Raw genomic sequence first — 10,305 nt, 5'->3', positions numbered from 1 at the left:
AGGGTAACCGTGACCAACCTTCGCAAGGCCTTAAATACTGCAGATTAATGAATTCCTTGCAACGAGATCACATCTATACCGTCTGAAATCTGCAGTCTCGAGGTGGTCTGACTCTCCGACAGACCACTCATACAAAATCATTATTGTTGAACCCAATCAACTTATCCCTTAACTGTCTACTCAACTTCTGATAACTCGGGGTTCCCACTATAAAGTTGGATCACAGACCTAATTATTCCTGTAGATCACTTATACTTGGCCAAGGCTCAGCTAATCCCGCTATGAGTGACTTGTCACTTCCTAATCAACCAGCTATTCCGTCCGTACTTGCAACCTAAAATACAAATACTAACACTGCCCAAACGCTGAAACTGCCTGAACCCGGAACTTCCTGAAGCAGTATGTTGCCACATGGCTGCTTTCCAAAATCTACCGAGACCTTCCGGGTCTCAATTCGTTCACCAGTCATCTAAAATACCGGGTTCCGACCCGGTTGCGGAGTCCAAAGGACTCCCACGTAGCCGCTCTACACAAATTCTGAACAAAGTCCTTGTCTATCAATAGTTACCACTAGTCATCTTGCCACTGTGGCTTTATAAATCCTGGGATCCCCGATCCTATGTCTTGACCCAACGGTCTCTGCCAGGTCCCACCTGTATAGTTACCACTAGTCACCTTCTCACACTATCTGGCTGCTAGTGAATGCTACGGATACACCCGCAGACTTACAACACCCTAACACTATCTAGCTACTAGTGAATGCTACAGCTACACCCGCAGACTTACAACACTTTCTCACACTATCTCAGTTGCTGGTTACTAATCCGAATACATCCAATGTCGAGCATACACAGGGCTTATCCTCCCAAACTGAACTCATGTCCTGACTGGAATCCCCAACCTGATTCCCTTAGGCCTGATATCACATGACCCCACTGCATCAGTACCGTACTCATGTCGTGATCGAGCGTCACAGTAAACCATGAAATCATCTGCACCCTCTGGTAGGGTGAGAATCGGTGCCTCGCACAACCGCTGTCTGAGAATCTCGAAGGCTGCCTGCTGCTCAGGAACCAAGAGAAAGACCACCGACTTTTTGGTCAGTCGAGTCAACGAAACCGCAATCTTGGAGAAGTCCCGAATAAATCTCCAGTAATAACCCTCTAAACCCAGGAAACTCCGAATATCAGTTGGAGACCTCGAAATCCCCCACTGCATCTGTCACACCCCAAAACCGGAACGGCGGAAACGTTCGTGGGTGGAGGACGTCATGTACAGTATCACAACAATGCAAAGTAGTAAACAAGCAACAACATCATCCATTGCATTAATAATATAATTTAATACAAGTGTGTTCTGTCAAGTTTTATAGACACCAAAAATATGAATCAAAATAAAATATGAGTCTTGAACGAGCTCCATCTTCTCAAAACCTGGCACCGGTACCTGTCTACTGGTGACCTGAGAATACAAGTTATTTTGAAAGAGTTTATCAGCTTTAAAGCTGGTGAGTTCATAAGTATTTTAGGTTCTGTATTTGTATGAAAGTGTTTGTAAGACTATAATGTATAAGTTTGTAAAATGTTTGTAAGTGTTTGTAATTGTTTGAACTCCCCTAGAAAACCCTATGTTTCCTACTAAAAGTAGCCTTCTACCAAGGCATCTAGTATCTGTGTGTGTATCTCTTGTAAGAGTATGTATTTTCCCAAATCTGACTATCATTAACCAAAAATATAGTTTTTACATTGCTGTTTATTGTGTGAAGATCACAAAGTGAATGTAATGGGAAAATGAAATAGTATTGTAGTGTTGTATTAAGTAACTACTGCTGTACTAACTACCTTAAACCAATTGTTATTTAAAGTACCATGTGATCGGCTTGTATCCTGCTACCGACTATAAACACGACGATGTAAGACGTCGGAAGAAATGACGTTTGGCACCCGTAGACTTGCAAGTCCCACTGTAGCGAGCAGCAAGGTGTAGGATAGTCAATCCAGTATAGATCTATACACAAACTCATACGCTCCCCACTTAAGGAGATTCTGGATACAAAACGGCCATGACAGGTAATGTCATGCCCCGTTACGTGGCTCACATAACTGTAGTAATGTTCTAGTATATGTATGTGCTAGCTGTATTGTGTGTTCTCTCCCTGTCTAGCATGTATGTATGTTCTCTCTGTATGGTATTGTTTCATGTATGTACTGACTCTTTGTATGTTTCATTGTTCTAGTAATAGTATTAGTATCTCCCTAAACTATACCTATTATAGCTTACTAGTAATGTTGTTTGAATGTATGAACATATGTGTATACCTTTGCTACCAAAGGTATTGAACTGAATGACGGAAGGAACTTTTATATCTATATACATATACATAATATATAACTAGGATTCAAACGACCATTCGGACAAATAACCTGAATACCCTAAGTCCACAACCAAACAAGGAACAGGAAGTAAGGTGAGCTATCAGTCCTAAGTCCTTTCAATCTTACTTATATAACTATATCTATATAGATACACATTTAACAGAATATAAGTTTAAAAGAGTTTAATAAAAGTATTTGATATGTAAAAGAGTTTGTAAAACAGTTTGATAACACAGTTTGGAAAGTAAGAAATCCTCTTGTTTGGTAGTTATTAATCACATGTGATTGATATAATAACTATAATAGTTCAACTTGTATTCCCCCCCCCCCCAATAAAAGCATTTAAAAACATTTAAAAGGTTAATTAAGGGGGTATGAACTCACCTGTAGTGAGTAACTCGAATGAAAGATCGATATAAGATTGTTGGGTGTCAATTGGAGTCTTGAGCACAAACGAATCCTATTTAACATATAATTTCACATATATGAACATATTTAATGTATATAACCGCTAAAGGTGATAGGGACACGCCTTAGGGACATAAAAACACTTAGAATTAAGTGTTACCACCACATATGATTGTATATAAGGGGTATTTGGCTATACAAGGGAGTGTATGGTCAAAATGCACAATATTTGTGTGTATGCGGCCAGGGTGTGCGGCCAGGGTGTGTGTGCGGCCAGGGTGTGTGTGCGGCCGCACACTCCCTATGAAATGTGTCAAAACGTATTTTAAGGCTTTAGGACTCATCTAGGAAGGTTTCTTACTTCATGCTTTAGCCTTATAAGAAGTTTATTGCCATTTTTGGACCTAAAAAGGGTGTGTGCGGCCACCATGATGTGTGCGGCCGCACACCCTTTATGAAGATGATAAAATCGTGTTTTTCTAGTATATCATCAAGTGTTCTTAGCATATAACAAGTTATGATAAGTGTATACACGTTATAGGGGCTTGAAAGGGTGATTAAAGTCCAAAACTAGTGTGTGTTCTTGGTGTTCTTGGTGTTCTTGGTGTTCTTGGTGTTCTTGGTGATCTAACACCAAATAGGTGTTTTCATGGATCAATTCAAGGGAAAAAGGCTAGTTAAGGTCAAGTATTAGCTAATCAAAGAAGGAATCACTCACTTGATTGAAGATTGAAGTGAAACTTTGGATGATACTTGAGAGAAAACGAGTTCTAGCTTTGAAGAAGTGGAAAAAATGTTCAAAATGACTAAGTGTTCTATATATAGGTGGGAATGTGCTGCTGGGATGGGTGTGTGGCCGCACACTCGGGTGTGCGGCCGCACACACCTTGTGTTGGTGTGTTTGGCTCATTTGCAAGGTTTTACACCCACAATATTCATCCCACGACTCATACCCTGATTATACTAGGTTTTAAACACTCTATTTGACTCCAAACAGTGCTAGAAAATAGCAAAAACGAGTCTGACCTTCATTGATTTGAATATGTGTATAAGATAAAACTTTCGGATTGTCACATCATCCCCCCGTTAGAGAGAATTTCGTCCCGAAATTAGAGTTTAAGCAATTAAGTTATTACAAATAACTAAGTAAAAAGATGAGGATATTTCAGTTTCATCTGATCCTCTCGCTCCCAAGTGAATTCAGGTCCTCGCTTGGCATTCCAGCGAACCTTCACTATCGGGATACGACTTTGTTTCGTTTGCTTGACCTCCCGGTCCATGATCTCTACAGGTTCTTCCACGAAGTTGAGGCTCTCGTTGATCTCGATCTCGTCGAGTGGGATTACAAGAGTCTCGTCGGACAGACACTTTTTCAAGTTCGAGACGTGGAAAGCAGAATGTACGTTACTGAGTTCACGAGGTAAGTTAAGTTTGTAAGCTACAAGGCCGATTCTAGCGAGAATCTCGAAAGGCCATATGTATCTTGGATTTAGCTTTCCATGCTTTCCGAAGCGTATCAAGCCCTTCCAGGGTGAGACCTTCAATAGAACACGGTCGCCCACTTGGAATTCCGGCGGTTTCCTTTGTTTATCAGCGTAGCTTTTCTGTCGGTCTCTAGAGGCTTTCAATCGTTCACGAATCTGAACGATCTTCTCTGTCGTTTCCCGAATGATCTTCGGACCCGTGAGAGTGCTTTCAGGAACTCGTCCCTTAGCTAACTGGGTATCACCCACCTCAGCCCAGCACAGAGGGTATCTGCACTTTCGGCCATAGAGGGCCTCGAATGGAGCAACCTTTATGCTTGTGTGATAACTGTTGTTGTAGGAAAATTCGACAAGGGGTAAATGAGTATCCCATGCTTTCCCAAAGTCGATCACACAGGCTCGCAACATATCTTCCAAGGTTTGGATAGTCCTCTCACTTTGTCCGTCGGTCTGTGGATGGTAGGCTGTACTCATGTCCAGCCTAGTTCCTAGGGAACTTTGTAGCGACTGCCGGAACCTCGAAGTGAACCTACTATCTCTGTCCTAGATAATGGATATGGGAACACCGTGCAGTCGTACAATCTCCCGAATGTAAGTTCTTGTAAGCTTCTCCATCTTGTCTGTTTCCTTGATAGGCAGGAAGTGTGCGGACTTGTTCAATCTATCGACGATGACCCATATGGTATCAAGTCCACCCGTTGTCTTGGGCAACTTGGTTATGAAGTCCATAGTGATCCGCTCCCACTTCTATTCCGGTATCTCCGGCTGTTGTAGTAGACCGGAGGGTTTCTGGTATTCGACCTTGACCTTGGCGCAAGTAAGGCATTTACTCACGAAGGTAGCAATCTCTGCTTTCATGTTAGGCCACCAGTATAGCTTTTTAAGATCCAGATACATCTTATCTGAACCTGGGTGGACGGAATAACGAGTGTTGTGCACCTATATCATGACCAAGTCTCTGAAACCACCGTGTTTCGGTGTCCATATCCGATCCATGAGATAATAAGCTCCGCCACCCTTAACCTCCAAGTTCTTATCCATACCTCTCAGGGATTCACCCGCCACATTCTCAGGTTTCAAAGCGTCGAGCTGAGCCTCCTTAATTTGCGTGGACAAGTGTGAATGGATAGTCATAGTCAATGATTTGACTCTACGACCAGAGTATTCTTTCCGACTTAGGGCGTCAGCTACTACATTGGCTTTACCCGGATGATAACGAATTTCGCATTCGTAATCACTGAGTAGCTCGACCCACCGTCGTTGTCTCATGTTGAGCTCCTTCTGGTCGAATATATGTTGTAGGCTTTTGTGGTATGTAAAGATAGTGCTTTTTGTACTGTATAGGTAGTGTCTCCAGATCTTCAGAGCAAACACAACTGCTCCTAACTCAAGATCGTGGGTAGTGTAGTTGACCTCATGTGTCTTCAGCTGTCTCGAGGCGTAGGCGATGACCTTACCTCGCTGCATCAGAACACATCTGAGCCCTTGATTTGACGCATCGCAATAGACAACGAAGTCTTCTATCCCTTCAGGGAGAGATAGTATGGGTGCGGTGCACAATGCTCGCTTGAGTGTTTGGAACGCTCTCTCCTGTTTCTCTTCCCAGTCAAAGGCCACGCCCTTCTGGGTCAGTGTTGTAAGCGGTTTCGTAATTCGGGAGAAGTTCTGAATGAACCTGCGATAGTAGCCAGCGAGGCCTATAAATTGACGAATTTCTGTAGGCGTCTTTGGTGCTGACCAGCTCTCAATGGCTTTGATTTTGGAAGGGTCCACGTGTATTCCCTCTTTGCTAACCACGTGCCCTAAGAATTCGACTCTTCGGATCCAAAATTCGCATTTCGAGAACTTCGCATAGAGCTTCTCCGAACGCATCGTTTCTAAGACTTGACGAAGATGTTGACTATGCTCCTCTTTACTACAAGAGTAGATAAGTATGTCATCGATGAAGATGATGACGAACTGATCCAAGTAAGTACGACACACCCTATTCATTAAATCCATGAATACAGCGGGTGCGTTTGTTAATCCGAACAGCATCACTACGAATTCATAGTGCCCATAATGAGTTCGGAAAGATGTCTTCGGAACATCCTCCCCTAGAACTCGTAGTTGGTGATATCCGGATCTTAAGTCGATTTTTGAAAAGAAGTTCGCCCCTTGAAGTTGGTCAAATAAATCGTCAATACGAGGCAAAGGATAACGATTTTTGACGGTTAGTTTGTTGAGCTCCCTGTAGTCGATGCACATACGAAACGATCCGTCTTTCTTCTTGACGAACAAGACCGGAGCTCCCCAGGGTGAGAAGCTTGGTCTTATAAAGCCCTTGCTGAGCAGTTCGTTAAGTTGACAGGACAGTTCTTGCATCTCTGCAGGTGCTAGACGATAGGGCGATTTGGCAACGGGAGTAGCCCCTGGAACTAAGTCGATTCTGAACTCGACTTGACGTTGCGGAGGTAATCCTGGGAGTTCTTCTGGAAAGATATCGGGAAAGTCGCGTACTACTGGAATGTTCTGAATGTCTTTCGTTTCTTGGCTCACATCGACCACATGAGCAAGGAATGTGCGACATTCCTTTCGTAAGAATTTCTGAGCTTGAATGCTCGAGATGATACGAAGGTTCGTGTCGGTTTTGTCGCCATAAACTACTAGAGTTTCGCCAGACGGCAGATTAAGGCGTACAGCCTTTTCATAACACATGATGTCGGCACGATGAAGACTCAACCAATCCATGCCGATAATGACGTCGAAACTTTTAATTGATACCGGCATGAGGTCGATCGAAAATGAATGGCTATCTAGAGTTAGGGTACACCCTATGTATATACTGTTAGTGCTCTCCGTCTTTCCGTTAGCCATTTCTACAGTGAACGGTTCTTTAAGTGCTCGTGATTTTTGCTTAAGTAAATGAGCAAATTTTTGGTTCACGAAGCTCCTCTCCGCTCCACTATCAAACAGTATGCATGTATAAGAGTTATCGAGGAGAAACGTACCCGTGACCACTGTGGGGTCGGCAACCGCTTCATCGTGGCCTATGGCAGAACTCTTCCCACTCTATCGATATTCCCTGCCTTAGGGCAGTCCCTCTTGTAGTGGCCCACCTCGCCACAACCGTAGCAAGCTTGGCCCACTCCAGCGTCGGGGACTTGGTTGAGTGGCCTTGCCGGAGCTTTGTAGAAACGGACGGTGTGCCCCTTCCTGTTGCAGTTCGAACACTGCATTTACCGGCAGGCTTCAATGTGGTGGAAGTTGCACTGGTTGCACCTGGGCAAACTTCCAGCGTACTGCTTTACCGGGGCAGCAGTAGTGGCAGGTGCTATCGCAGCATGAACTGCCACGATCTGCTGCTTTTTGGCAGTCTTCTTCTTCTTTTTGTCATCCCAGAACTTCCGCTTAGAATCAGCGGTTTTGGAAGGTTCTGAGATGGCCAGGGTTGTTGTTGCGGCCGAGGTACGAACCCCATGGTCTATAAGCCGCTGTGCCAATCGCTTGGCACTATCGAATGTAGTGGGGTTTGAAGCCAAAACATTTCCCTGGAATGGAGGTACCAGCCCCCATATGAATCTCTCTATCTTCTTCCCCTCTGTATGAACCATGTTGGGACAGAGGGCCACCAGTTCACAGAACCTGGCGGTGTAGGAGACTATGTCGGAGCCCTTCATGGTTAGGCTCCACAGTTCTTCCTCTAGTTTTTGGATCTCGCCCCTCGGGCAGTACTCTTCGATCATTAGCTCTTTCAGAGCTTCCCAGCCCATAGCATTTGCCACTATTAGGGATAGTGACTTGACATGGCTATTCCACCATGTCAAGGCTTTGTCTTCAAAGGTGCAAGCGGCGAACTTGACCTTGCTCCCTTCTGGACAGGAGCAGATTTCGAAAACCGATTCGGTCTTCTCGAACCATTGCGAGAGGGCAATGACTCCGCCAGTCCCTCTAAAGGACTTGGGCTTGCAGTTAGTGAAGTGCTTATACGAGCACTCTCTCAAGCGCACAGGTGCTTCACCAAGAGTAGATTGAACAGGGGTTCCTCCTCCAGTGGAACCAGAAGAATGATATTGTGCCATGGCTGTAGCCACAGCCGCAGCTACAACAGCATTAAGAGTTGCCGTATCGATTTGAGGAGTAGGTGGTGTTGCAGTGATTGGAGGATCGCGTCTTGTTGATCGGCGTGGAGGCATCTTTCAACTATAGGTTTAGAAAGATGAAGATATTGATAAGAATTTAATAGGAAAATTGATGAGAATGACCCATGGACTAACTCTCCATAGCCCAACAGCACAAATGAATAGAACGATTTGAATGTAGATCTAGTACTAACAGATGATAGCGTTTGGATAATAATTTCCGTGAGATTAGATATCTGTCAATAATACTGGAATTACAGATGTAATAAGTCTGGGAAAAATGGCCTAGAAGTATGCCTCACATCAACCAAGATGGGAAAATTTTGACAGAACTACGACCTAATCCAGACCTAACAGGTCTAAGATTTACAAAGATAGGAAATTAGACTAAAGTTTTTACATAAACTAAGTTATATCCAAAAGAGAAGTTGATAGGACTCTATCGGCGACGAGAACTACTAGAGTGAGTTCTTGACTCCGACAGAAGACGTTCTATGTCCCTCATACGCCTTTCAGACCTTGCTTGCTGAGCTCGAAGTTCTCTGACTTCAGCTTGGGTTTCAGCAAGTTCCCTCTGTAGAGCTGCATTGCGGACCTGAGTCCTCTCATGAGCAGACTCTAGCTGGCGAATGCGGACTGTGTTAACGCCAGAGTTGGCGTCAATCTCCACGACTCGGTCGATAGTTACTCGACCTTGCTCGGTGTTCCGAGCAATCCTACGGACCATGACGGGTAGGACCCTGTCAGCTGAACCTCCCTCGGTGAGGTTGTAGAAGCTTCTGTCTCCATTGTAGGGCATGGGTTGGCCCTGTTCCTGACTCCATCTATTCAGGTTTGTGGCCCACAAAGGTGTGAGTCCTTGAAATGCTGGACGGGGGTTTGGGTTTGGGTCTTGAGCAGCTGGGGGTAGATTGTTGACTTCTGGCTCTGAGTCAGAATCATCAGAAAAGCCTTCAGCTTCGTGATCATCCAATGGGATTGGGTGATCATCTTCTGGCTCTTCTCCAAGCCATCCTGCATTGCCGTGGTTGGGATAGTACGGGTCTCCGGGGATATGGAATCCAGCCATGATATCTACGCGAGAAAAGGGATAAAGAAATAATTAATAGACGAACTAACTAGATAATTATAAGAGGATCTTTATCAGTTACTCCAATACTTGTTTAGTGCATACCAGTTATATGTACTCAAAATAGGATAGACCTTCGAATAAGTGACCCTAACTCTAAGCCCACAGCCAAACAAGGAACATGAAGTAGAGCAAAGATCACAGATTCTAAGTCTATGACATCCTAGTACATATAACCTTAGCATATCCACTCAGCAATTATTGGCATACTAATAAAGACCTTTTTAGTTCTCAGATAAGTAGTTATAGTAACACAAAATACTCCTATAGTATTTTAAGTTTATGTTCTGTTCTACTGTTCTCATTGTAGTAGTGTTGGTAAGTTTTTAGACTTGTTGCAACCTCACAACCATCCTTAGGCACATGCTAATCACTCCTCGGATAATATAGTTGATCAGGCTATATCTTCCCAGGGTTGACCATATGTCTCTAAGTCTACTTGTGCTGCCCAACAATCGTAATTCTTTTGTTCTGTCCTAGTGACACTGATTTTAGTATGAATGCACGTATGTATACTTGGTTAAATATTTTATTATTTAAAATTATAAACTCTTTATCAGAGTATTTTAATCCCACTGTGTTTATAGTTCGTATATCTTTTATGGGTTGATATACTCGATTCACTATAAACAATGCTCTGATACCAATCTGTCACACCCCAAAACCGGAACGGCGGAAACGTTCGGGGGTGGAGGACGTCATGTACAGTATCACAACAATGCAAAGTAGTAAACAAGCAACAACATCATCCATTGCATTAATAACATGATTTAATACAAGTGTGTTCT

The sequence above is a fragment of the Lactuca virosa genome, chromosome 5 (assembly GCF_052849685.1).
Source record: "Lactuca virosa cultivar CGN04683 chromosome 5, Lactuca_virosa_CGN04683_v6, whole genome shotgun sequence".
Lineage (NCBI taxonomy): Eukaryota > Viridiplantae > Streptophyta > Magnoliopsida > Asterales > Asteraceae > Lactuca > Lactuca virosa.
Note: the sequence above shows the minus strand (reverse complement) of the source record.